The sequence below is a fragment of the Prinia subflava genome, chromosome 2, assembly GCF_021018805.1.
Source record: "Prinia subflava isolate CZ2003 ecotype Zambia chromosome 2, Cam_Psub_1.2, whole genome shotgun sequence".
NCBI lineage: Eukaryota > Metazoa > Chordata > Aves > Passeriformes > Cisticolidae > Prinia > Prinia subflava.
The window spans coordinates 15,845,999-15,873,022 of record NC_086248.1 but is presented as its reverse complement, the minus strand read 5'-3'; the positions used below and the strand labels follow the sequence as shown (position 1 = coordinate 15,873,022).

Genomic DNA, 27,024 nt, shown 5'->3' with positions numbered 1-27,024 from the left:
GTAGGAAGATGTTCTGCTCCCCAGAGCTGCCTGTAATTCAGTGGTGTGGGAACTGATTCATGTGGCCATATATAATATGTATAGCACTTTGGGACCCTTTTGGAAGAAAGACACTATAGAACAGTCAGATAATTTGCATTATAAAGGTTCTAGTGCCTATTTCTTGGATTAGACACTTTAGGTTTGTATAATGTTTCTATATCAGAAGAAATAGCAGCCAAATTGGGAGAAAAAAAGTCTTTTCCCTGAGGTCAGATATACATTCCATATATTAAGTAATTCTATATTCATTATTCATTAGGATTCCGATTTTTATTTTGACTTCCAAAACATACTTCTTTTCCAGATTCTCTTTCATTGTTTAAAAACAAACCTTTGGAACATTCAAATCAAGATGTTGTTTTTTGAGTTTAACATAAACATGACTCTTTTCCAGCAGTAAACCCAACCGCAGAGGCAATTCCGAGCACCCAGCTCCTCAGACCATCAGATGAAACAGCACGGTCACTCTCTGTGATGGGAGAGTCCTCCTGTCACAGCAGGGAGCACCAGTGCTTCCTACAAACCAGTGTCCAGGAAGAGCCAGTAAGATTGATCTGAGGCAAAATGTTGTATTGCCTCTTCCTACAGGAAAAGTGCCTGGAGAAAGAGGGGCTGAGGTAAATGGGAATATCTGAATGAAGGAAACATCATAAGTAAAAGAGGTGTTAATATAGAAAGAACAGTAAAAATATAATTTCTGAATCCTCTGCTCTAGGTGTATTACCAATACAAATAAGATACCAATAAAAATAAAATTAGTTTCATTGACTTCAAACCTCAACTTATGCCAGATAAGAATCTGCCTGACTTAATTTTACCCTTTACCTTTTTAAATAAGGAAATTACAGTCTCTCCTTCTGCAACAGGTGAGCAGAACAGATTCTGTACCAATAATAATAATCCAAACTTTTTATATAGCTTTTAGCTTCTCTCAATAGTTTAGAAATGCCCCACAGAGTTTTTTTAATCCACATTGTAACATCAACTACTGCCCTGTACAATAGGCTTATTCCAGAATTTGTTGGAATTACTCCAGATACATTCAAATGAATGTACAATCACTCAGTATCCCTCTGACCAAATTTATAGATATGTGCCACACGGTCCTGTGCCAGCACAACACTAAATGGTCACATTTTCATGTCATTTCACATAAACAGACCCTTTTCCATTTTTAACTAATATTTTATAGTGAAGAAGCTGTTCAACATGATACTTCTGAGTGGAGGACACAGTCAGAGATTACACTTTAACGTGTACAAAAAGAACATCCTATTTTAAGCTATTATGAAGAACTCCTGCAGTTTATACAATTGCAGTGTTAGGACTGACCGGATCTGCTTCTTTATTGCATTGCAATCTAATTATTCTGCACTTTCTCCCACTTGGAGAGGGACCAAAAGTCCACTGCAGTTACCACAAATCTAGCTTTGGGTCAGGACCTTATTTCATAAGAAATAGTCTGTCTGCAGTAGGACTTACTGCTGATGCAAGCAGCTATTCAGTGTGGGTATGAATGTCACAGTCTGGTCCTGAGAATTTTCTTAAGAATTTTTCCATAACTCAGTTTGAGCAAAACCTATAAAAAAAATGATGCTACAGCAAACTACCCTAAGGAAACTACCCCAGTAGCGAGTGTGACAATGTTACCAAATAAAACAAGATAGACATCTGTTATTTAAGTTATTACTAAGCATTTGGTGTCATACTCAATAAATAATATTCCAGGAAGTTTAAATGTAATCCTGATGGACACTTAGCAAAAATAATTTTAAAATGAATAGCATATGTGGAGCATATCTGATGGTTTTCCACTCTAAAAAACGAAAGAGAGCTATTTGTGCCAGAAATTGACACTCTTCCAGTTATCACTGTGCTCCAATACAGTACACTGTGTGCATAAAATATCCTCCACTTTAATGTGCACCAGAAGTGTAGAGGGGGGAGTGAAAATGAAGGAAAAAACCCACCACTGCTGTAGCTAGGAATTCCAGGCTGCTGGTTATTAAAGTGCCCTTCGTTCACCTGCTCCATCCAAATCAGCAGCGCGGCGATTGGCGCTTGCTCTCGTAAGCGGTATTGTGTGAGCAGTGGGCAGCTGGAACCCTCCGAGAATCTTCACTTGTCAGAGATGAATCAATCATCTCAAAAGATGTCAGCATCTGCCCAAACCATTTTATATTAGAATAAATGGCAGATGGTGGTGTTTTTATATTTAATCAGTTCCACCAAATGCAGTTTCATCTCTTATAAAACTAAACCATCTGCAGTGTGTAGGTGTACAAATCTAGCTAAATGCCCACTGCAGAGCCTTTCCTCTTAAAGGTAAACTGTACATGTTTAATAATTGTGGATGTTAAGTTCACTAAATTTCAAAAGCTTTAACAAACCACCCTGGTTTTATAAACACTTTCGTTTTATTTTTATATTTCAAATATTTAATACAAATCGTCCATGCCTAACTCTTGCTTTTGAATCTTCTGTAAACTGATCATACTTGACAGTATTAAAATACTTTCTATGCAAGATCATTCCTTCCTTCTTTCTATATAACTTCAGGCCCAGCTTCATAAAGCATGGCACAGAAAGAGGCTTAGAACCTTGTCCAGGACAGAAGACCTCAACAGTGGTATAACTCAGGAAGAAAAAAGGTCTCACCCGGCAGAATCAGACCCGAAAGTCTTGACCATAGTGAGGCCTTCTCTTGACTTTAGCCTGGCTTTTAATACAATCTCCTGTAACAGCCTCATAGACAAACTGATCAAGCAACAGGCTAGATTAAATGGACAGTGAGGTGGACTGAGAACTGGCAGAACTGTTGAGATCAAAGGGCTGGAAAATAGCCATTAGTGGAATATTATAGTTTTAACATCTGGACCTGTACTGTTTAATTTCTTCACTAAGGACCTGGATGATGGGGTCACAGTGCACCCATAACAAGTTTGCAACCAATGGGAGTGGTTGTTGAATCAGATATTTGTGCTGCCATCCAGAGGGATCTCAACAGGCTTGAGAAATAGGCCAACAAGAAAGTCGTGATGTTCAAGCAAAGAGAAATGCTGAGTCCTGCAGCCCAGGATGAACCACCTCATGTGCCAGATATGCTGGGGACTGACCAGACTGAAGGTTGATTGGGAGCAAAACATCTTGCTGAGGACACAAAATTGAACACACACCTGCAATGCACCTTTGCATCAAGGAAGGTGAACAACTTCTTGGGCTGCATCAGGAAGAGTTTTGCAGCAGGTCAAGAGACATGATCCTTCTCTGCTCAGCACTAGTGAAAAATATCTGATGTGCTTCATCTAGTCCTGGGCTCCCTGGTTCAAAAGAAGCAAATATACAGGTGCATATCTGACAAAGAGTCACAAAGATGGTGAAGTGACTGCGGTCCAGTTGTGCAGAAGCTACTGTTCTTTGACTTCTTTTTTTATTTTTTCACAGTTTTTCCCTTTGTGGCTTTACTGACAGTACCATGGAAACGTACAAATCTCAAACAATTTCTCCAAAAAAACTTGGGTGAAGCCGGACCAACAACAGGCTGGATAGCTGATTTCAAGTACATTTCATGGGATTTGGTGGGACAAGAGGGGCAGCAATAAAGCAGTCACATATCATAGCACTGTCTTAAGTCCTTGAGCTTTTTTCCATTTTACTCAGTCAGCAGTGATGCTGGTATGCAACAGCCACCACAAATCAGAACAACTGACATAAACTAAACTCTGCACAAATGAAAATGAACAGTGAAAACACTTGTCTGGAGAACTAGAAGTTCTCCAACTTTCATGAAAAAAAAGCTAAATTCTCAATTAGAAAAAAAAATACAATCCAACAATGGAAAACAATAAAGATATATCTAGTTGTCTTGTAACTCTACAATTTTCAAAAGTGATGTAAAACCAAAACTTGCCATAAGTTAAGAAAAAAGACTCTTTGCTATGCCATAAACTTGCAGTACCAAGTCTACAATTTTCCTTAGGACTGTGGCAATAAACATGGTGTGAGGGTTTATGCATTGTTAAACTACCCTTACCTTTCAATCCAAGAGTAGCTGTGCATTGAGGAATGGCTACAGACTACAAGGAATCAGCTGGTGTGGGAAGCAGTTTGTAATCTTTCTACTTTTTCCGAAAAAGTGAAAATGTGAAAAGATAAAATGAGACTGAAATATCCCTGAGAAGGTACTTCCCAGGGAGCCCCTAGAAATGTAGGATAGGAGATACAACTGAAGTCAAGCCAATGGCTTGCATGGAAATCTGCTGCCCACATAGGCTGCACAACCCAATCGCATCAGCAGGATGGGGACAAGAGGTGCCAAGTACACCTTGTAGAGGAAAGAAAGATTTCATCTCAGAATGCTTTATGCTTCCCCTGTCTTCCATCCCACAGGGAAGAGGACAAAAATGTGGTTAGTGTTTGAAGGACAGTTCCTTCCCATTGTTTTATCTGAAGCAGAGCCCTTTTCTCTAGGTCATCTCCTATCCTGCCAGTCCACAGGGAGTAAGCAGACAGGTGCCCCAGCAGGGAAGTAGGGCACCCATCTAGGTTAACTCAGTGGTTTCCACTTATAGCGATTCATGGAAAGCTCTTCTTCAGTTTCAGCCCAAGTGCACTCACAAACAGTCCACTCTGGTTTCAGTTTGAGTTATTCTGTCAAATACAGCTCATTTGAAACCAAGCGACTCCTGAAACTGCTGTTTACAGCGTGAAAATGAAAACTATCCCTATGCTGTATTGTTTAAGACTTTGGGGATTTTAGTAACTTGAGAGCTCAATACTCAAAACTCAGAGTTTTTTTCTGAGTTACTAATTTAGTTTGGGCCTTTAGTCCCCCTGGGTCAGTCTTTTTTTCCAAAAGCTTCATATCTGTCTCTAAGGAGTCATTCAGGACATGTCTACACACTGTACAAAAGCCTAGCTTCAGTGTAGGCATCACTTGTACTCTTATGTCCATCTGTCTTCACCATACCTTGGTTCATTACAGTTTGTATTAATAAGCAGGGAAGTGGGGCCAAAAAAATCTATAATTGAAAAAGTCTCTTGTAAGGGTTATTGTCTGGACACAAGGGCAGGGCACTGAGAAGACTCAAATCTAGGAAAAGGCAGAATGTCAGTACTGGCTGCCAGAGCTAGAGCCTGGGAATTTTCCTACAGGCAGAAGAATGAAATGAAGCATTGATACAGTCCTACAGAAGCACATACTTTGCCTTGATAAAATCTCATAGATTAAGAAGCTGGGAAGGGCAAGCTGAGTAAGAAAGAAATCAAGACAAAAAATGGAGAGGGCAGTGGGCCAAGTAAGGAAGTAGGAACCAAATGACACCAAGCCCATGAAGAGCTGTGCACCACGGGAATGTTTGAACATAGACAGCTCCTGAAAGCAGTAGGGAAACAGAGGAAAGAAAAAGCAAGGAGCATATACTTTCTTCATTTTAGGAATGTACAAAAACAAAGTTTTGTGCAAAAATGCACATTTTTGTGTTCACAAATATCCATATACACTTATATATCCTTACATGTTCATGAGTGCATATGTTACTTCTTGTGTTATTTAAGAAAAAAATGTTACTAGTGTGCAAAGAGTGCAAAAGTGTTTGTCTGTTTGCTATCAGCTGTCACGTGCCCAAAGAATAAATTGTAAACTGACTTTTCCAATAGTAGTTCCAACATTCTCAGCAAAGATGAGCTGACACTAGTCAGGAGCTTGGTGGGGAGGCCAAAGGGGCTAATACAGCTGTGAAAGCATAACAGGCTGCCAGACTGTTTATTGGAAAATTGCCAGGGAAGTCAAAAGAAGAGCCCATGTTTCAAACCATCCAGTCAAAATGGAACTTGGGAATTCACCATAAGTCTGAAAGCTGAGTTAACACCAGCTCAGAGGTGCCCTACCAATGCTGTGACACATTTTAAATAACAGTTTGGTATTTGTATAAAATTCATACTTGATTTGTTCTAAGCCACTGACAAATCATCATTCCAAAGGGAAAGTCTCTGCAACACTAATTTAATCAAAACTGTTATTCAAAATATCCAAACAGATTTCTCCCAGATTCACACAAATGCATAAACACTTTATCTACAACATCTACATGTTTAGCTGCAAAGGACTGCTGTAATTAGTCTAGCTGCAGTCATGCCACAAAGTACTGGTCTGTGAGGCCCTGTCCTCACATCATTGATATTAAGATACATTCAGGGGTTTTTTATTATGGTCTACAGGTATCCTGCACACAGCTTTCAAAAGCACAGTGCAACAACAATACTACTGATTTTAGCCCACCCAACAGAGATAAATATATGGCACCCATAACAAGCCAAAATAAACTATTTCATTACTCAAAATCCTCATGATATAGATGAGGAAGGCACAAAAGGTATGGTAGATGAGCAAAGAATTACTGACACAAGAGCAGGAGGGTTTTCTGGGGAAAAATTGTACCAAGGATAGAAAATACAAGTGAGAAAGGATAGAGGTGTAGGCAGGGAACAGATATGAAGTTGCCAAACTAGTACAGGAAGGTGACCTGGCAGTGCAGGCAACATCTGTAAGGCCCTGAGTATGGGGTTGGGAATACTTCATGTGAGGCAGCCAAACAGGAAGACAATGAGTGACACAGAAGGAAAACAAAACTACTACTGGATCACTCAATCTACTGTCATGTCAAGTCTCAATGCAATTCACAGATTACAGATTTACCAGCTAACACACCCCTCACTGCAAATTCACAACTGAGCCAGCTGTACAGAAGTTTCCAATTTGACTGCACCACGAAGGCCGTTTCGCTCGCAGCACGGAGCAGTGCGTGAGGAGGGGGCTCTCATCTCCTGTCACTGTCATTCCACAACGTTCAGCACGCTGATGGGGGCATCCTGACTGAAATGCTCCTGCCTTGTGCAACCCCATGAGGGACCCAGACGGAGAAACCACGACACGGTCACGGTCTCCACTTAACAGGGACCAATTGTGTTGTGGTCATCAGCAGTTTGCCATTGGGGAAAGGAAAAGGGACTGTGCCAATTGCTTTGTTCCAACAATATTTCTTCCCAGCCTATTTATAATGCAATTTTAATGGCCATGGAGGACACATTGTTTGGCTGCTCAACTTAGGGAACACAACTAGCAACGAAGGAAGAGGAGGTACTGGAAGTACAGAAGTAATGGAAATCATAAAATATATGCTGCATCATCTTAAGCAGTCTCTTTTGTAACTCAGAGTAGCAAACTGGTAGAAAGGGTGAATTTTGGGGCTCAGAGTATTAATCTAGAGTTAGTCTCACCCACCAAATGCAAATACATTTCTCTTGGAGAAGTGGAGCTGTTCTGCATTTATACCAAAAATAAATGTGAGCAGAGCCTCATCCAACATGATAACTGCTTCTTCTGCTGATTTCTTTTGGCTTGTTTCTTTCTCACCCCACAAAACACTGTGTAATAGGCAAATGAACGTGGAGTTCTCCTGCAATAGATTAGATGAGTGAACAGAGGGAAATCAATTTCTAGATGGGTCCTAGTATGAACAAAACCAGAATGCCTAATGAGTGTTAGGATGATGAAGTTTGAGGAAGTCTACTATTAAATTATGTTAAACTAAAACAGCTTTGCTGTCTTCAATACATTTATTCCAAGTTTTGCACAGATAGAAACTGTGACTGGAATGTACAGAGTCCACAAAGTTGAGGAGCAGACTCTGGTAATTAGAGGGATTTCTGCTTCTTCTGATAATTAGAACTACACTGGATCAATCCCCAATTACACAATACATAAGGACAAAAGTCTAGTATTACTAACATGGGATATGACTGAGGAATGAATAGGAAGTTTCTCTTACAAGTTTTAAAAAAGAAATTCTTAGCAGGATTGGAACTAAAGACAGAGAAATTAATTTTTACAAGGACTTTTTAAACAAATCATATAAAAATAATAAAACATGCACATTCATGGTCACATGAGGGTGACCAGCAGAACAGATATGTGGAAGATATTCTCTAGCTGAGAGTTTAATTAGAAATTAAAATGTCATACACAATAATTACAACAGGTGTTCTCAAACTTTTTTGAAACACTTCCCTTGGAAGCCATAGTTTGCTTACCTTGCCTTATACTCTTCATACCTATTAAACTAAAAATGTATATACATAATTATGAACAAATTCAGACTCCTACTCTGAAACCCTATTTACAGCAACTAATAAGGCTTGAGATGGGCTGTTCAGTAGGATTCTCCATACTTCTCACAGTCCCCACCAGACAGCCTACTTTAAACCTTATAAATCACTGGACTGTGATAATAATTTATCAGAGGCACATTAAAGACAGAATTAGAAACAATCATCCTGTTGCCACACAGTGATGTTCTCTGACAAATATGACGATAGGCACCAGGCCAGAAAGTGCTCTTATCTGGAGCACTAATTACTACAGTGCTGTAAAAGAGCACTGTTCAATAAATGAACTTCTTCTGTAAGAGAACACCTTACATGCCAATGCTAAAGAAAAGTGTACAAATGCTTAAAAATTCAGGAGCCATCTGCAGATGTCGGGATGGAGCATTTGAGTCACCTCAGCAAGTTACCAATTCTGTGACATTCTTCACAGTGCACATTTTTGAGAGCAGATAATGATGACCAGGTTCTCCAGTTTGCTCCTGGATAGGAGCTGGTGATGGCTCTGGTCTGCAGGTGTCAGGAGTGATAGCAAGATACTGCTGCTGCTGGCAGTGACACGTTGAAGCCAAATGAGGTCCCGTGTTCAGGCTGCAAACAATTTTCTGGAGCAGAATTTGCAGAACTCCACTAGCAGCAGAGCTGAAGATGGCATTTCTAACTTGCATTAGGGTCCAATAACAGGGCACCCTCCAAAGCACTGATTCAGGTCTATATTTCTAACAAGGAATAAAAGAAAGACTTTATCTCTGATACTTTTGATCCCTTTAGTCTGATTCCATGTCTTTCTTGCTTCCTACAGGGTAATATCAGAAGAAAAGACACATTTGTGTCTTTATTTGTTCATTTATTTCATATTTTTACAAACCCAGAATCTTGGAAAAATAACTTTAAAAAAGGAGCGTCTGTCTGCAGGCATATGGACCCTGAGGGCTGCAAATGACAGCACACTTTCTGAATTACAAATTTTTCACTTAATTTTGAAACTGAAATGTCAGTCCTCAAAAAAATTTTCTTTTAATATCCAAATGCTAAAAAAACCCTGTTTCTGCTTAATTTATACCTACTCACATGTTTAACTTTTATTTCAAAAGGGATGCTTAAACATCCTGCTAACTGTTCACTGGTAGTCGTGGTTTCCAGCAACACCTTTTATGCCAGTTCCCTCATGAGTAAGAAAGGAGAAATCTCACACTATGAACCAAACTTTCATGACTAATTTTCCCATTCAGAGGATCAAAGTCGAAACCTAGTTTTGCAACACATGTAAACCCACATTTAATTTTAAGCTTTGTTCCCATAGCATGTATCTAAAGTTCAAAATTTTGCTGAATGGTGATTGCCATTAGTACATCTTTAGTGTTCAGCTGAATCAAGTAGAAATGCTGAAAAAGTTGGAAAACTAACTTGTATCACAAGGAACTTGAATACAATCTTTAAAGGCATCTACTTTTTAAGGTCAGATTGTAAGCTCTGATATACACTTTATATCTGCAACATCTCAGAAATGTATAAACACATCTGCCAAACTGGGATGCACATCTGTGGCCACTCCTGGTTACTAGACAGGCCATCAGATTCACATTGCATATGCATGTACGTTTCCTGGCTCCCTTCAGTACCTGACCTACTTGAGCTTCCTATGTGGAAGGGTATGGTTTAAGAAGCAAAGGTCATGAATGGCCCTCTTTATCCTCCACACCCTGCCCACAGACAGCAGGTGTACCTATGTAAGCTCCCCTGGAACATTCTCTGCTTGCAGCCATTGCAGCAGACATTTTGAAACAGGTTGTGCAAGCCCAAACCTACCAGAAATTATAACCACAACATTCGAATAAATTTTAAATGTCCAGGACATCCCCTTTGTCAGCTACAGAACACAAAAAACTCTCCTGTGATTTTACCTCAGTGCCATACCATCCCATAATGAGATTATACAACAAGCAAAACACGTCAAGGCTGGACTCAAGATTTTTAGGGGCATTCAATGTGTCAGCCTCCACGATAGGAAAAGTTATTCATCAGCTTTGCAGAAGACCTTTGTATGTATCAGAATGCCTCCTACATCACTGAACAAGTCTCTTCTGTCACCTACCACATGTCTGTAAAATATACACCACCTCCCATCCTCTGAGCACAATTTGAGGAGAAAAATCATCTTGCCTTCTGTCAACCCCAACTGGGAAATGAAACCTCTTATTACCTCACTCCTCTCTTGGCCTCCTCAGAGAGCACTGTTCAGAATTCTTTTCTCTGTGGAACTACATCAGTCACCATTATCAGCCTTCAACCTTTGCTAGATCTATTACACATCATTCTGTTAGTATGTTACAAAAATTATTTTCCACCCCTGATCAGAATTCAATGCATCTCAAGAAGTCCTATAAAAGGAATAGAGCCATCAGACATCATGTCATTCTGAAACAGCCCCAAAAAAACAAGTTGGCTTTTTAGAGGAGACAATAGGCTTTGAACTTGGTAATTACCATCTATTCCTGATGATTCTACATAGGAAAAGCCACAACCTCCCCTGCTCATGGAGGCTGCAGATGTAAACCCTTCATTATCACTTCTGCTATATAAATGTTCTTTTGCTTTTTCATGTATCTAACCTTTATAATGGTAAAGAAACTCAATTTTTAAACCAGCTTTAATTATATATTTTCCAGAGTGTTGCAAGAAAGTCTCTGGAGTGACTTACTTGTCTGAAAGGCAGAAAAGTTTGCACAAATGGGTTTTAAAACACTGCTTCCGACCCACAGAGCTATTTCTTTCATAGGGAACAGTAGACAAAGAAAGGAGACAGTGTTTGTTTCACACAAAAAAAAGAAAACAAACCGAACACTAAAGATAGAAAGAGTTTTCAGGAATCCAGTCACAAAGCAAATTTTTGTAAAGATTACAGATGGCAACTGGGACAGGCCCCTTTCAAGGCTATGTATCTAAATTGACTTTAGTGTCCACTATGATGTAAGATTCATAAAACACAAAGCCATTTTGCTCAACCCCCACATAATGTTCTTCTTGTGGTGCATTAGATTTTACATGTAAAATGACTGTATTTTTACAGACACTTAAGCACTTTAATCTTCAGAAAACAGAAGGTCAAATACCTTTAAAAGTCTGGGCCATTATCAGCTGGAAAGAAATTGGTAAAAGCAATTTTAGTCATTTGTTTCTTTTCTCTGTTCATCGTCAATATATCTTTTTCATATATTGGCCTAATTTAGACTGCAAGGTCTACTGAGCAGGGAATATGTTTTTACATTTATAGAGTGCCCCATAAATTTGTGACACTAGACGTGTTTTTATAATAATAAGTAAGGGAAAAAAATCAATTATTTCGGAGAAATGATACTTTCCTCTGTCAAGCAATTGATATTAATGCCTCCAGCAATAGCTGATATTGCTTTTATAAACACCAGAACCTCAAAAAAATCCTGAAAATTGTGCACATGTGTTTCCATAGTGTGTGCAGTTTGTATTCTTGGAAAATAATAAAGCATTTCAATGCAGGATGTCTCTTTACTCCTTGCTTACATAAAAGCACTCTGCTTATCAATGCACCTTCTTACATCCACATGGCTAAATCATTAATGAATCTCATGAGGTTTAACATCATCAAGTATAAGGTGCTGCACCTGGGCCAGGGCAACCCAGAATGGATCTAGGCTGAAGAGATCCACAGCAGCCCTGCCAAGAAGGACTTGGAGTGCTGGTGGGTAGAGGCTGGACAGGACCCAGCCATGTGCCCTTGCAGCCCAGAGAGCCAAACGTGTCCTGGGCTGCATCAAAGGCAGCGTGGGCAGGTCAAGGGAGGGGATTCTGCCCCTCTGCTCTGCCCTGCTGAGACCCCACCTGCAGGGCTGCATCAGCTCTGGGGCCCCAGCACAGGAAGGACAGGGACCTGTTGGAGCAGTCCAGAGGAGGCCACAAAGATGATCAGAGGGACAGAACAACTCTGCTATGAGGAAAGGCTTTAAGAAATGAGTTCGCTCTGCCTGGAAAAACAAGCATTAGGGGTGACCTAATTGTGACATTACAGTACCTGAAGAGAGGCTACAAGAAAGATGGAGAGGGACTTTTTACAAGGACAGATAGTGACAGAACAAGAGGGAATGCCTTCAAACGGATTAAAAAATGCAGGTTTAAATTAGACTGAGGAAGAGATTCCTTACTGTGAGGGTGTTTGAGGTACTGTTACAGGTTGCCTAGGGAAGTTGTGGATGCTTCATTCCTGGAAGCATTTCAAGTCAGGTTGGAGGGGGCTCTGAGCAGCCTGGTCTATTAAAAGGTGTCCCTGCCCATGGCAGGCAGGTTGGAACTGGATGATCTTTAAGGTCCCTTCCAACCCAGCCCATTCAACAATTCCATGATAAGGCCATCACATCAAATGGTCAGGATATGCACAAGTGAAGCACATGTAGTTCTTGTTTCATTATAAATTTCTTTGAAAACTTATGTAACTGCAGTATTTACCTTTATGTAGGCCTTTTGTTGTCTCAGCTTTTTAAAGTGCTTCTCTGGCCCACACTCCACAATACATAAAGTGTGGTTTTATGCATATAACACAGGCTCTAGTGGTATGCATGTAAAATGAATGCAAAATATGCAGCCAAGATAAACTCTGGCAGATCCAGAAAGCAGAGCAGAAGAAATCACGTTGTTCATTACCTTTAAAATCTCTTCCATTTGATTATATAACCAATAGAGGGAGAAAAGCACTTTTCCTTGCCAGATGTGCATTTTCCTGTAATTGAGCAGAACTTTGCAGGATGCCTACTCTCAGTTAGAATCCTTAGGAATTAATTGCTTTATTCACCTATTTCCATAGGACAAGGCCACTAAACAATGAGACCCATCAAACTTTAGAATTAAGGAAAAATACAGATAACATAGAAACAGGCAGGGCTTTTGGTGGCATGAAAGGACACCTCTAGCTAGTTAACAGGAATAGCCAATATATTCCTGATCCTAAGTGCAATGATTTTAACAGCTGGTCTCAAAAATAGATCCCATGATTAATACATTTGAAGCAAACCTGAGTTGCCAGATTAGGGCACTCTGTTGAGCAGTGGGAGCATTCGTTAAATTGCGCATCAGATACCCTTTGTCTGAGCGTGCTCCTGATAGCCACATTGTAAAGCTGATTCTCTAATATTCTCGGGATGCAATGTACTGCATTTTTTTCATCATTTCCTCTACATGTAAACTGATCTCCTGCGTTGAAGCAGTACTATTTAAAACAAAAGGGTTTGATTTATAGCCAGTCCCCAGCCTCATAAATCACACCTGCAGTGTGGTGCTCTGAGCTCCCTGTGTTCTGCCAGCATTTACGTTTTATAAATGATTTGGGTTTACCTCCCATTGTGATGGAGACTAATACAATCGCATTCTACTCTCCCAGCATTCACTCTTGCTGTTGCTCATTATTCCCACTGGGAATTCAGACCTAGTTTTTGCAAGCTTGTCAGGGGGGAAGGGAGTGAAGGTGGTGTGGGTTGTTTTGGTGGGTTTTTTTAAATTAAAGAACATTGAATTAAAAATTCATGTTTGCATTTTGCAGCTTTTTCTATCACTAGACATACTATGGAGTGGATTTTTTTCCTCCCTATTGACTTTGCTTATATTTAGGCTCCCATTTGCTAAGCTAATGGTTTGGAACTTAAGCAGGACAGCAGCTTGAAATGTTCAATATGCAGATTATTTGACCTTCAGAATAGCCCAGGTATGCACATCAGCCTTTCTAAAAACTGCATAAGGAGCTTAAATGATCATTTAAAAAAAAAAAAAAAAAAAAAAAAAATTACTTGAGTTCCCCAAAAGTCTAAGTGCAAAGATTTTATTTTTAATTCTAAGAATCTACTGAAATGCCAAAAAGATACTTACATAATATTTTGCAGTTATGTTTAAGACTCTCAACCATATAACAGTTCTAGTTGGTTAAGCACAGTTCAGACACTTGGAGTGTTCAGACACAAGGCTTGCTTCTTAGAGCTGACAGCCTTAACTCTTGAAACAAGGAATTATCCCTAAGTCATAGCACCATGCAAGTGAGATTGATGGGATTTGAGCACAAGCCTTTATTCCCTCTGTTTAAAAACAATCAGTGATTCAATTTGTTCAATTAATGACCATCATTGCTGCCTCTTTTTTGGTTAAATACTGCTGTTACTATACCCACAACCAACAGAGAACCAATTGTAGCTTGAGACTGGCAAAAGCCACAAACCTAAGTTACACTTCTGTCCCAAATACTCAGTACAACTTCGGTTTTGGAGCCCAGTCTTCTGAGCATTTAAATTGCAGTTTGTTATTTGATGAGTTGAAAAATTTAGACTTGAGATTTGAAAGGCCGCAGTACATATCAATGCATACTGAGATCAAACAGACCTAAATAGTTGCAAAAATATTTCTAAAATTAATAGCAGTTATTCAGAAAAGCTTCTCCCTTTTCAACATCATTTAGAGGTGGATTGGTATGTAGACCTGTTCTAGTTCAATGAAGGATTAAGCTAAACACTACTATTAAAAGTAGATTAAGTGAAACCAGAAGACATTTTGATTCCTGAATTAAAACTGTCCACACATGCACTTATGCAGGAAGAGCTTTTGTGCTTTAAATGCAAACCTTACTTTCATCCAAATTAACTTTCAAATGAAGGCAGCAAACCTGAATTATTGTGCCCATTGTCTGAGAATCCATATAAAATACTTGTATGAAAAGTAGGATACTGAAGTTCATAGTGTGGGCATAAAGAAAATCAGCTGTAGCAAACCTTGCTAGGTAACAACTAGCCTAATTTTTAGAACCTGTTTTTCCTTTATGTAGCAACTGATGGTGTAAAAAACAGTGATTTTGACAAGTGCTTCCAAAACAGAAGTTAGTGAATTTACACATTCTGAATGACTGCTTTTTTACTCTAGCAGTTCAAAATTATACTTTATTCTGGACCAATTACTGAGAAGTCAACACCAAGTTTTAATGTCAAAATTTGTTACCTCAAGTTTAAATTTGTTAAGTTTATAATCAAAATATGATATACCTATGAAAAATGACAGTAACTCTGCAAATATTGTCCATTTGATAATTTATCTTATTGCAGGACAAGGTAAGAAAAATAACACATGAACTTCCCCCCTCATTGCAATTATTGTTTGATCCACAGGTTAGTTTTACCATCAGATTTAACTGCAGGAAAAATTAATCATGCAAATCCTGGAAGAAATGCATAAGGTTAAATTACATCTTGTGCAGCCTTGTGCATGTAATTCCATACACTGTAAGAAGTCCTCTACTATGATTTTTTTAATGAAGCATCTTCATCCATATATATTCAGAACAGAGGTCCAGAATCATGAGCCTCATTCTGAAGTAGCTTCACATGCAACCATGTCCACTGAAATATTAGAGAATTTGATTGCAGGTTTAGTCCTTTATTATTTTTTGCAAGTCCATTTGATCCAACAGCGTGTGAGGCAGCATAGTCATGACATATAACATATCCATATACATTTGTTTCAAACAATCCTAAAATTCCACTGTTTCTTCCTGAAGGCAATGTCTTTATACAAGGTGCTCTCAAAAATAAACCTGTCATAAAAAATGTTTATGTTAAAAAAAGAGGGTTTGGTTGAGTGCATAAAACCTGCTCCCCCATCAAAACAAGCATTTGAGTTAACTCTGAAGCTTGATTTAAATGTTAGCAAAAGTGAAAAATTTATTGCCATCTTTACACAACAGAAAAAGGCATTAAATGTGCCCCAACATCTTCAATGAATGAAACTCATTTCAGTTATTGTAGCTATGTTTCAGTTAATGGCTTTGTTTATAATGTGAAGCAGCAGTTACAAGCTATATCTAAAACACTCATAAATTCATCCAATCACCTCTTAGATATTGGTGCAATCAATTTAAAGGAAATTGCTAAACTTCTGTTTCCTAAGTCTCCATTTGCACACACAACAGCAGCAGCTGAAAAAGTACAGTTTGATTTGCACACACAGTTTTGGCTTTTTCACAGACATTTCTGAAGACAGATATCTAGAATTTTGCTGGAAATTTTTCCCTCTTATGATTCCCTGCCTGCTAGGATTCTTGACATAGTCCATCCATCTGTTTTCTAAGTTAATCCTTATATAATAAAAAGTCTTGAAATCCACTATTTTATTGGAATCCAAATGTCTGTTCCAAATGCTCCTGTAATAGAGCTGATATTTTGAAAATACATTTAAATACTCAAATCTAGCAGAAGAGGACTGCCTATTTTCACTTCTGCAGCTCATTTACCCTGGGAAAAATCAATAAAGAAAATTTAACCAACAAAACTTGCCAAATAAATATCTGATAGATCCATTAATATACAATAATTATCAATAAAGGAGCCTTTCCTGGCAATGAATAACTTGCTGGAAGAACCATTAACTGTGAGAAATTTCGAATGCAGAGTGCAATCTGATCCAAAAAATACTTACTCATATTATCAAACCTTATTTTTACAAAATAATCCTGATTTGGGCAAGCCAGATGTAACATCCTGTTTAAGTACCATCACATACCTGCTGTTCCCTAGGTACATTAATAAAGTAGCATTTTTAGACCATTTGTTAAGTTCTGCAAATACTACTTATAAAATTACCTTAAAAGAAAAAAAAAAAAACCAAAACAGTTTCTTTCTTAAGAGCTTCTTAAAGTTGAGTTCTATGTTCCCATGGATACACTGCCTTGGTCCTATAATGGTCTTGCTTCAGCACAGAAAGCAGCAGAGAAACAAGACTAACTCCCAACATTTCATAGGATTAGAGCACCTTCATTAGCTAAGTGCTGCTCCAGTGCTGCCCAATGAAACACAACTTTTTTTATCTTTTTAGTTCTGAGAAATTCTTATGGGTCAAGGCCCCATAGTTGATCTCAGCATAAAAAAATATGCAGTTGTATAATTTCTCCCTAATACACCCCAGGCGCATTTCTCTGGCTGGTTCACACAGTGCCAGGTGGTTGCAAATTACTTATCATTATCCCAGCTCATTTGTACAACACTAAATATCATCACCAACCTCACCCCCAGAAATATGAAGTTCTCAGTTTATACACAGAATCCTGTTTTCTAGAAGAATTCCTAGAATGATGGAATGATTACCAATGTAAATAACAATCAAATACCTCTGCTCTGAAAAAAATTAGTTATTCTGAGATGTGGCATGAATCTCATCTTATCCAACTGTACACGTGAGGAATAATTCTCTGATGCTACAGGTTGTTCTGCTTTCTTGTTCTTTGACAAAGATGATCATTATGGTCCCCCAGATAAATCTCAAAGACATTTTTAAGGGACATGATTGGCAAAGAGAGAGCAATCTTGGAAGAAAAAGAAGCTATTAAAAAAAAAAGATATATTTCTTTAGATACAAAGGAGGCAGAGAAGGGTTACTAGTGGAATACACAGGTTTTTCATCTCTATATCAATACTTCAGATACAGCTGAGGTAGTCACTGATCAGAAGTGGTGAGTCTGCAAATGCGGCAAAACATCCAAGAGGCAGATATTATCAACAGCAGCATTAGAAATGCAAAAGAGGGAAAATAGGGTTAAATTAATATTAGCTTTCAAAATAACATTAAAACATCTCAAGAGAGAATACAGTTAAGAGAAATCCTATCTTCAGGGTGAGGTGAACTAGTGACCTAACAGCTGTTTTCTACAAGATGTTTTCAGATGAGTAACAGGTCCATTGCTGCACAGGGCAAATTAAATTTTCACTAGACTAACTTCTAAGATTGCTGCTGATCTTTCTAAAATTCATCAAAACTCCCCTCTGATCTGTTTCATAAAAAATTCATCATCTATGTTTGCTAGGTTCAGAATGGCCAGCAAAGTTCATCGTAAAGTCCTTTTTAATTAAAATATTATTGTTAAGCTCAATATTTTAAAAATCGCTACTAAATTCACAGTTTAGGGTATCCCAAGTGATGCTGTATCTAAATTACTGTGAAGATAGCCTGTGCATCCTGCTCCACCATCAACACCACTGGTTTTGCTGTTTACTGTTCAAGGCTCCTGAGCCTTGCAGCCATTTTCACTCAAACCAGGACATTGGATTCTGATGCTGCCTGGGCTTTCAGGATGCTGTGCAGAACAAATCACCATCATGGCCAATATCTGGAGAGCTGTGACACTGCTAGATGTGAGCTTGGCTCAGTGACTCCATTAGCCCCATCAATACCCATCCAATGGCCACGTGAGCAGCTATGTGATGTAGCAGCAGTCATTTCAGAACAATCATTGACTGACTTACTGCACAGACACAGAACTGACAATTAAATGAACTAACAGCTTTGGTTTGCTTGCCATGATCAATTTAAGCTACAATGCAGTCATGTGGGGAAAAGTTAGGAGCAGCATGACCAAGCCTAAACCACAGCTCCCATTTTGTGACACAGTGTCTTCCAATAGAGATTTCTTCTGTCAAGGGCAAATAAAGCATCTTAAAATTATTCTTAAAGGTGCACTTTTGGATGCAGGGAAATATATTTTTTCCAAGAAAAGTATGGAACAATTAAGTGGAGCAGCTGCTTCGTAGGCTGAGGACCCCTTGCCCTGTGCAAGGAAACTCCCTGTGTCTGGAAGGGAGTCTACTGAGTATTTGTATATAACCCATACCTGGGTCTGAGTCTTTGCTCTCTCACATAATGGGTATTTATATCCATGCAAAGACTGAAACATGGTCATTCTGAGCAGATTTTTACAGCCACTTTGCAGCCCATAGAGCAGGACAGTGGAAAGCTGGTCACCAAAGCCAGCACTGCAGATATTACATGCAGTAAAACTTATATTTACAGTATATTTTTCCATGCTCCTCTTAATCCACTTTTTTTTCCCCTCATTCTCGATACAGAAATGGTTTATTTACTTTTCATATCCCTATCCTGTCTGAAAAAGGTACATCACTCTTTAAAACTGATAAAAAACTAAGTCACACTGAAGAGGTTTTGTGAAACTTATCCAAGTTCTTCAGTGCAATTGACGTGTTTTCCTTTTAACATAGATATGGCAGAGTTAAATAGACTCCCTGGAGACTCCACAGTTATTTTCAGTAGCAACAAGAGCCTGTCCCAAACACAACTTCCAATCTGTCATCTCTCCTTGAATACTAAAAAAACCTCTTCGCCTTACAATGTACTGGAACCAACACTGTATAACAAAAACACCTGCAACACTCCAGTACCACCCAAATTATTTGCTTAGATATGTATCCCAATGCCACAATTGATCCCATGTAGATCAACTCAGAAGGACTGTGCACAGCCTTTTCTCAGTACCTACCAGCGTGGGAAGTTCCACTGCAAGATACACATTTCTGCCAGGCGCAACATATAGCATCTTGGAATTTTAAAAAAAAAGCACTAAGAGGGAAAAGATGTGCATAGAGGGAAACAAAGATTTAATGCAAGCTAGAAAGTTAGGTGAGTCCCTTCCAAAACCACTGATTTTTAAAATAAAGGGCCAACTTTCAGTAGTAGTTCTATGTAACAGCAAAAGTCAACAGTTAGAGAGAATTTATACTTTTTTGTTGGCCAGTGATTCATATTTTTACAGGCAAGTAATTAAGAGCATTTCCCACCATTCATCTTTTAAAACATTGGTATAGATACAGGATCTCTACATTTTTGGTGAAGTTATGGTTATTGCAGAACCGAGATCTTTGATTTCATGACAATAACAATCTGAAGTCTTAAACTTCAATAATAAAGTCTGGAGGCTGTTTTCATGGTGTTCTTATTATTTCTTGCAGGACTGTAAGATTACTCTTAAGAAAAGAAAACAAGATGCATTGTTTGAAAGTGATCACTCATTTGAGCATATGCATCATTTACAGAACATATTCACATTTCTCATGTTCCAAGTTTATGTAATAGTGTACTCCCCTTCCAAAAATTTGCATGCAAGCTCTGAAAATTTTTTCTCCTATTAGGAACAAAGTCCTACCCACATACATATTAGAACCTTTTAAATGTCTTTTCAAAAGGAGATGGGCCTTGGAATAAACCATGAGACATGAAAGGCTTGAAGAGTGCACACAATTCTCTTGTGAAGCACGAGACACGATGCTCTGACAGCACAGGCAGCCCTTTAACATTACTGTACATCAGCAATCCAACCTGTGCTCAGTCCCAGGGACGTTCCCCCGAGCCCACAGCCAGGCTGGGAACTGCCTCTGACATCCCTGGCACCAGCCCTTACACTATTGCTCGTGTCTCAGTCCCACTGCCAGGGCTGAGCAGCCACAGCGCCCAGCACAGAGGCACCTTGATAGCACCTGGAATGGAACACAGGATCTGGAGCTTAACCTGCCCTGACAGACAACAGAGACCATTGAAACCAGTGATATGGTGTGTGTGCACTTATACAGAAATCATGGCAAAGGAAGAGAAATGCAGTGCTATCCTGCTGTCTCTGCTCAAAAAACTTTGTTGGGACTGTATCAGTCGAAAAGTAACAAAGACATAGTATTTTGCTGTCTTAAGATATTTCTCAGTTCCATGGCACATGCATACAAAAGATAACTTTGGTTTCCTATTACTATGAATGCATTAAGCACAGCATCAAAAGTATTCCTGAAACCATTTTGTTTATCTTCTGGCACTGAATTTGATATGACTAGAAACAATTCAAAATTTGTTAAAATAATTTTTAAGCCAAATATTATCATCATCGAAGCTCATGCAAGTGCTCATGGCCATGCACTAGAAAAATAGGAATATCATATTATATTTGTCATGATTATTGATAATAAAACATTTTAGGATGGTTTGTAAGAACAATTGAGAGTGGTAAGGAATGGTTGTATTATTAAATTTCATCATTGGCCCAGTGGATTTAAGACAGCAAGTACACAGTCTCTTTCTGGTTTTTATTATTTACATGGATTTAGCTGTCCTCTATTAAATGATGTCATATAACCACTGACCAAAATAAGCAATTGATCAGATGAACAACATAGGAAGGTTTATCGTCTGTATGCAACATTGCAGACTTTTTGCAGTTTGAATACCTAAAGTGTCTTTCAGAAAAATGTGTCACCAAAGGAAATTAATTGGGATTAATTTAGCTGTCTCATTCTAGGATTGCAGCCTAATAGCAAATTCTCCCTGATGTCTTCCTATTCCTACTGCTCAGTGAGGTCAGACAGGAGGGGTTCAATGGGACACGTAATTTATTTTGCGATCAGTATTGACTTCTTGGTTTACAGTTTCTCATCAGTTTTATTTCAATGGGAGTAGTGACCAAACAGAAGACACGACTTGGTGTGTGACCAGCTCAAGAGACAGTTCATCCTCTGATTACTAAACACAGCATAGAATATTAAGAATCAACTTTTGCAAGCACCAGCTGAAAGATCTTTGTTACAAACTGCTGTGAGGTGTACATCCCCAGTGTTCATACTACAGCCATTTACTAGTGTTCATCCTACTTCGTGGAATCTTCACACTTCTTCCTGGAAGAGGAAGCCTCAATACAAACTTTCCACCTGCACACTCAAAAGCTATACCACGAAGAATCAAAACAGTTCTCTCACCTTTTCTGTGCTGAAGGAGCTGTTAGTTTCTTAAAAGTGGCACACGACCAACTGCTAACACCAAAAGCAACATTCCCAAAATTAAGACTGGGTAACAGATTTTGTTCAATGCCTTTAGGCCTTTGAATAACAAGATGTCAGCAGCCCAAATCAAGTAGCCACAGAATCAGTCATAGAATGGCTGGCATTAGAAGGGACCTCTGGGGATCAGCTGACCCAACTACCTTGCTCAGGAAGGGATACCTGAAGCAAGCTGCCCAAACCATGTCAAGATGGCTTTTAAATCTCCAAGGATGAAGACTTCACAGCCTTCTTGGGCAATTTTTGAGAGACCACACTCACCATGAAAAAGTCTTTCCTGATGTTCTAATAGCACCTGTTGTGCTCCTGTTTGAGCCCACAGCCTGCTAGAAAGATGGCAGAGAGAAACTACCTGGACTATTATGCAGAGTTGGAAGACAAGGAAGGTTTTGCTAAATGAGAAGACTTTAAAAATGTCTGTGCACAATTATAGGCTTCATACACATAAGGACCAGCTTTCCACTCTTTTAGTGGTCTTGTTATGAGCTCTGTGAGATTTGTCACAGCTTCTGTGACAAGCTCAAATTGCAACTTTTGTGCTCTTCTGCCTCTATCAAAAGATCAGCCTCACTCTCTGCAGTGATGGACACACATAAATAAATTACAGTGAAACTTCTGCAAACTGTCATCTGAAAAGGGCCAAGAAGTCCGATTTTCTTCATTGCAGAAGCTTTTAGTAGGAGTTTGAATCTTTGTTATGGGTTGTGGGGTTTTTTTCAGGAAAAATATTAATTTAATGTTTTTGAAATGATTTTGCCTTTCTTTGTGGGCATATCATCAAAGCATATTAGTTTAATACTTGCTATCGTTCATTTACTGGAGTAAAATCATTAAACACATGTCACTTCAAAACTGTGTGACATAATATGAAATTGAAATGACCTTTATTTTGGCATAGTAGTGCACTGAGTTAGAGTATTATGAAGTCCCAAGTGTTGCCTGTTTACAAATGCCAGACAGACTGCTACTATGGCTCTAATGTGCTCAGAGATTGTGCAGCCTGTGAGCGACTGTAACTAACTGAAAATAGTGAATTTACTGTTGGGGGGAAAGATGCACAGCTTACCAATGGGAAAAGCCACTACTTTGAGAAAATGGCTTAATTTATGTTGGAAATTTGATCGAATAGAAGTGGAAATTTTGATCAAGTACTCACTTTTGTTAGATGGTGTTTCAGTGTTTGGTCTCCTGTCTTGCAATCCATAAACTTGCATCTTGAGTCTAGGATACTTCTTCCCTTCCATATGGTTCTCACACCAAGTCTGTAAGAGTGACAGCTGAATGAGTCACAGTCATGCTTAACTTCAAGCACAAAGGTGTCTAATTCTAAGTCTTAAAAATGCACATGACTGGATCATAAAAAGCCACAAGCTGCTGCAACACAGATCTTCAAAGCACTGGTAGGGAGTGCACAGATGTGCATGTCAACCCTCTGCACCTACTGTGCCATTCTCAGGACTCAGGATAGTCAAACAAGAGTCAGATTTCCACTCATTTCCTGAGGTTGTTCAACAGCATCTGAGGGATGCTGTGGATCACTAAGATTCTGTCCCCTGGACCTTTTAACACATATTCAGCCATCCCCTCTCACATCAGGGGACTTCTCCTGAAGAGGTACAGCACTCCAAGACAAAGGCTTGACTGATTCTTGTATCTGTTCCAACAAGGAACACCACGGCTAAAGCCGTTGCAGTGTTTCACTGTGTCCAACTGAGGTCCTTCTCCTGAGGCCTAACAACACAAAAGGCATTTTGTAATAGCTCCCTTTGAAATCAAATTAGCGATGTTTCAAGGCGTGACCCGTAAAGGGCTGCTGTCCAGAGTGGACATGTGTTTGACAGATACATGTTCCACCTAGAGCCCCTCTTCAAGAGTACAGATGGAATCAAGATGTGTGAACAGAGCTCCAAAAGGGGAGCCATGGGATATCAGGATATACAGCAAAGCACTCTGCTTCAACAGAGAAAAAGGAAACAACATCAGATACAGTGTGAAATAGCTCACTCCAGTTGGTAGGACAGATTCTGACAGAAATATATAGGTATGATTATTGCAGAGAAAGATGCTATTCCATATGTGCAAAAGCTAGCAAAATATAGCCCAAATTAAACTATATAACCTTGTGCCAACTCCTTATAAAAGTCATAAAAAGTCACAATCTCCTACTTCCATTTGTCCATACACTCCAAAATGCTAAAAGTTATTGTGGGCTGTAGCTTAGAATACCCATGAACACAATTTGGAGACTAGGATTATATGGAAAGCATCCTATTTTTACCTGTCTAGCTATAAAATTAATAGAAAAGTTAGAAAAAGATGAGCTTCCATCTTCTTTCAAGTTTGCCACAATGTATGTGCTTTTGTGACAGAAAACTAACCAACCCCCCTGTCCTGCAGGGTCAGTTTTTCTGAAGCAGGAATGAAGATAAGAACTCCTATCCATAGTATATAAAACAGGAAAGCATTTGGTGGTTGGATTTTCCAAACATCCAAAGGTCCCATTTTGACTTTAGAGAGAAATTAATTTAAAGCACAGCAACTTCCTAATGTAATCCAGGCTTCAGCTCCATAACTCATTTTCACACAAATTCACAGACAAGAAAAAAAACACGCTAGTATATTGAAAACCCCTATAGCAGCCGAATTAAAAGAAACATCTGCTGTCAGGAACCCCATCAACTACTCCTTGTTGCCAGTGTCTTCTGTCTGAAAAGGGGACAGGACAGAGATTAACTATGTGTACTTTGCAAGATGAAACAGAGTCCAGGGCAAGACATAGACTGTGCATTCCTCACTATGGGTCAGGACCAGCCACTTCTGAAAAAAAACCAGGTACTTTAGGCCAGGACTAAGAGCCAAGGCTAAAATATCACAGTGAAAGATGCCTGTAGACAACAACAGCAGACTTCACTGATGGTAGAATGTAACTCACATCAGTTTCCCAATGGCTCATTTCTTTAATGATCTCCAAGACCTGCCTCTACTAATAGGAATGGCAACTGTTTCAGGAAATGGAACTCATTTCTACCTTCTCACAGAAAGGACAGTGGAGTATGCCATACTCTACACAGTTCAGACAAGGTTATAGCCAAGATTTGGCCCAGGTTCTTGCATATCTATCTTTTCAGCTGTATTTAATTACTTAAAAATCACTGACTAACACTTGTGATTTTCATATTATTTTTTCAGGAAATTACTTTAGAGATGAGAGAACTATCACAGTGATCACAGAACTATATGCAAGTGCCATCCTGATAAACTCACCATCCTGATAAACTCACCATCCCTGAGAAACATACACAATACAAGATTCAAATCCTAATATGAAATGCCAACTCAAAAAAGGTGGGAATTCAGCTCACTCTCCATGTTCAAGCAGATCTCCTCTGTTGGACTGCAGAGACGATCAGATTTGAGATTGACTTTGATCATTCCCTCAGGGCAGGAGTGAGGAAACCAAACTTCTACCACTAGGATTTATTTGATGGTGAATGACTTTGCATATGAATCCCAGTGTTGCCACAGCTCTTTCTCTTAGATTATAAACCCAGTAAAAGCTTTGACTAAGGATTAAGTTACTGAATGGCAATAGGATCATTCTCATCTGTGCCTCTTTCTCAGCAGCATAGGAACATCCTCCTATTGTTTCTGAAGCAGTAACAATAATATTTAAGTAGTAATAATATTCAAGTTCTCCACGTGACTATAAATGAACTTGGCCCTGGAAACTGTGCTGTTGGAGTAGTCCATTAAGAAAAAGTATAAAAAAAAAATGCATTGAAACACAGACTAAAGCGCAAAGGCAATGATCAGTCTGCCCTATCACCCATGTTAGTGAACAAGAGCCAACACTTACGCTTTGAGTTCCCCCCTAGATCGGCACCTTTTCCTTTCCAGTCCACCACAACATATTTACAGCTTTGTCTCTCAGCAGTCCCAACTGAGACTCCAGGGATCTCCACGGGCCCATCACAAATGTTATTTTTCTTGTGCTACTGCTGTTAAGAGCCAATAGAAGATATTCAGGAAGGAATTAAGAGTCAGTGATAATGTGATTTCTGTCATCCCCATAGGGTAAACACACTCTTCCTCCACTTCCCCATTTCAACACAGCTTCCCAATGTATATGCTACAGAAGTAAGCTTGCATTAGCTCTATCTGCACTACACAGTTGAACAAGCCTGGGACAGTTCTTTGGGATTACAGCTACTGTCTGCAAACATTTCCTATTCACATCATTTAACCCGCTTTACCTCCAAGACAAGATGGTCAGGTACCTGTTCAGAGTGGGTTCTGGGTTGGAGCTCATCCCTGAATGGTGCCTATAAATTATTTGAGAAATCTAGTTGGTCCAGATCTAAAGCCTGCAAGGAACTTTTCTATCACTTAATTGTAGACAATGTGGTGCTTGGGGATGCTTCCTCAATGTTTTCTTTAATAATATAGATATTGCTGTAGACAACAGGAAAAGAAACTCAAAATCATACAGAATCCAGTGACCAGTGTTCTGGTGTTACTGTTGTTTTCTTTTGTTTTCATTTAAACCCCTCATCAAAACAGCCTTCTACAGACTAATATCGTATTCTACTCATTTACAAAACTGTTCAATGTCCCTATGAACACCTTGATTAGCTGTCAATATATTATCAAATTTAAAGCATTATATTAGACACTGAAAATAATACGGGTACCTAAAACACACACAGAAATGATACAACCCTGTCAGACCAGAAGGGGTCTGTCTTTTAGATCTCCAGAAAGAAAAAGACTGAATTTCTCTTAAGGGGGTACCCAATCTGCACCATTCAGCAGATCTAAAACAAACTGAGTCATATTACAGAGCAAGCAAGCATTTACAGGTCTCTACTCTAGGACAGAGCTCCCCATCTCTTGTCTGAGTGTGACAGCTCCCACGCAAAGGTCACTGGTTTCTGGGTTACTCAAGCATTCAGTGTTGATGTAGAGTTGATCTGTTCTCACTCATTTACGCAGCTAGGACACATCAGCCCTCAGTTTCACCATACATTCTCAAACACACGGATAGACATGAGGACGGTAGTTTTAAATCCTTACAGAACAGAAAAGATCTTCCCTGCTCAGAGACAAAAATCCCTATCTCTCCCTGGCATCACTACTTGGTAGCAATAACTCCAAGGTGTTG

At 39.1% G+C, this 27,024-nt stretch overlaps 1 long non-coding RNA gene across 1 annotated transcript in view; it reads right to left on the bottom strand.

Annotated features, from left to right (window-relative positions):
• Positions 1 to 27,024, bottom strand: part of LOC134565593 (uncharacterized) — a 329,001-nt gene that overhangs the window by 167,427 nt on the left and 134,550 nt on the right. Inside the window, exon 10 of the long non-coding RNA XR_010083946.1 lies at positions 23,020 to 23,125. This is a non-coding gene — a long non-coding RNA (uncharacterized LOC134565593). The remainder of the gene's footprint in view (positions 1 to 23,019; positions 23,126 to 27,024) is intronic.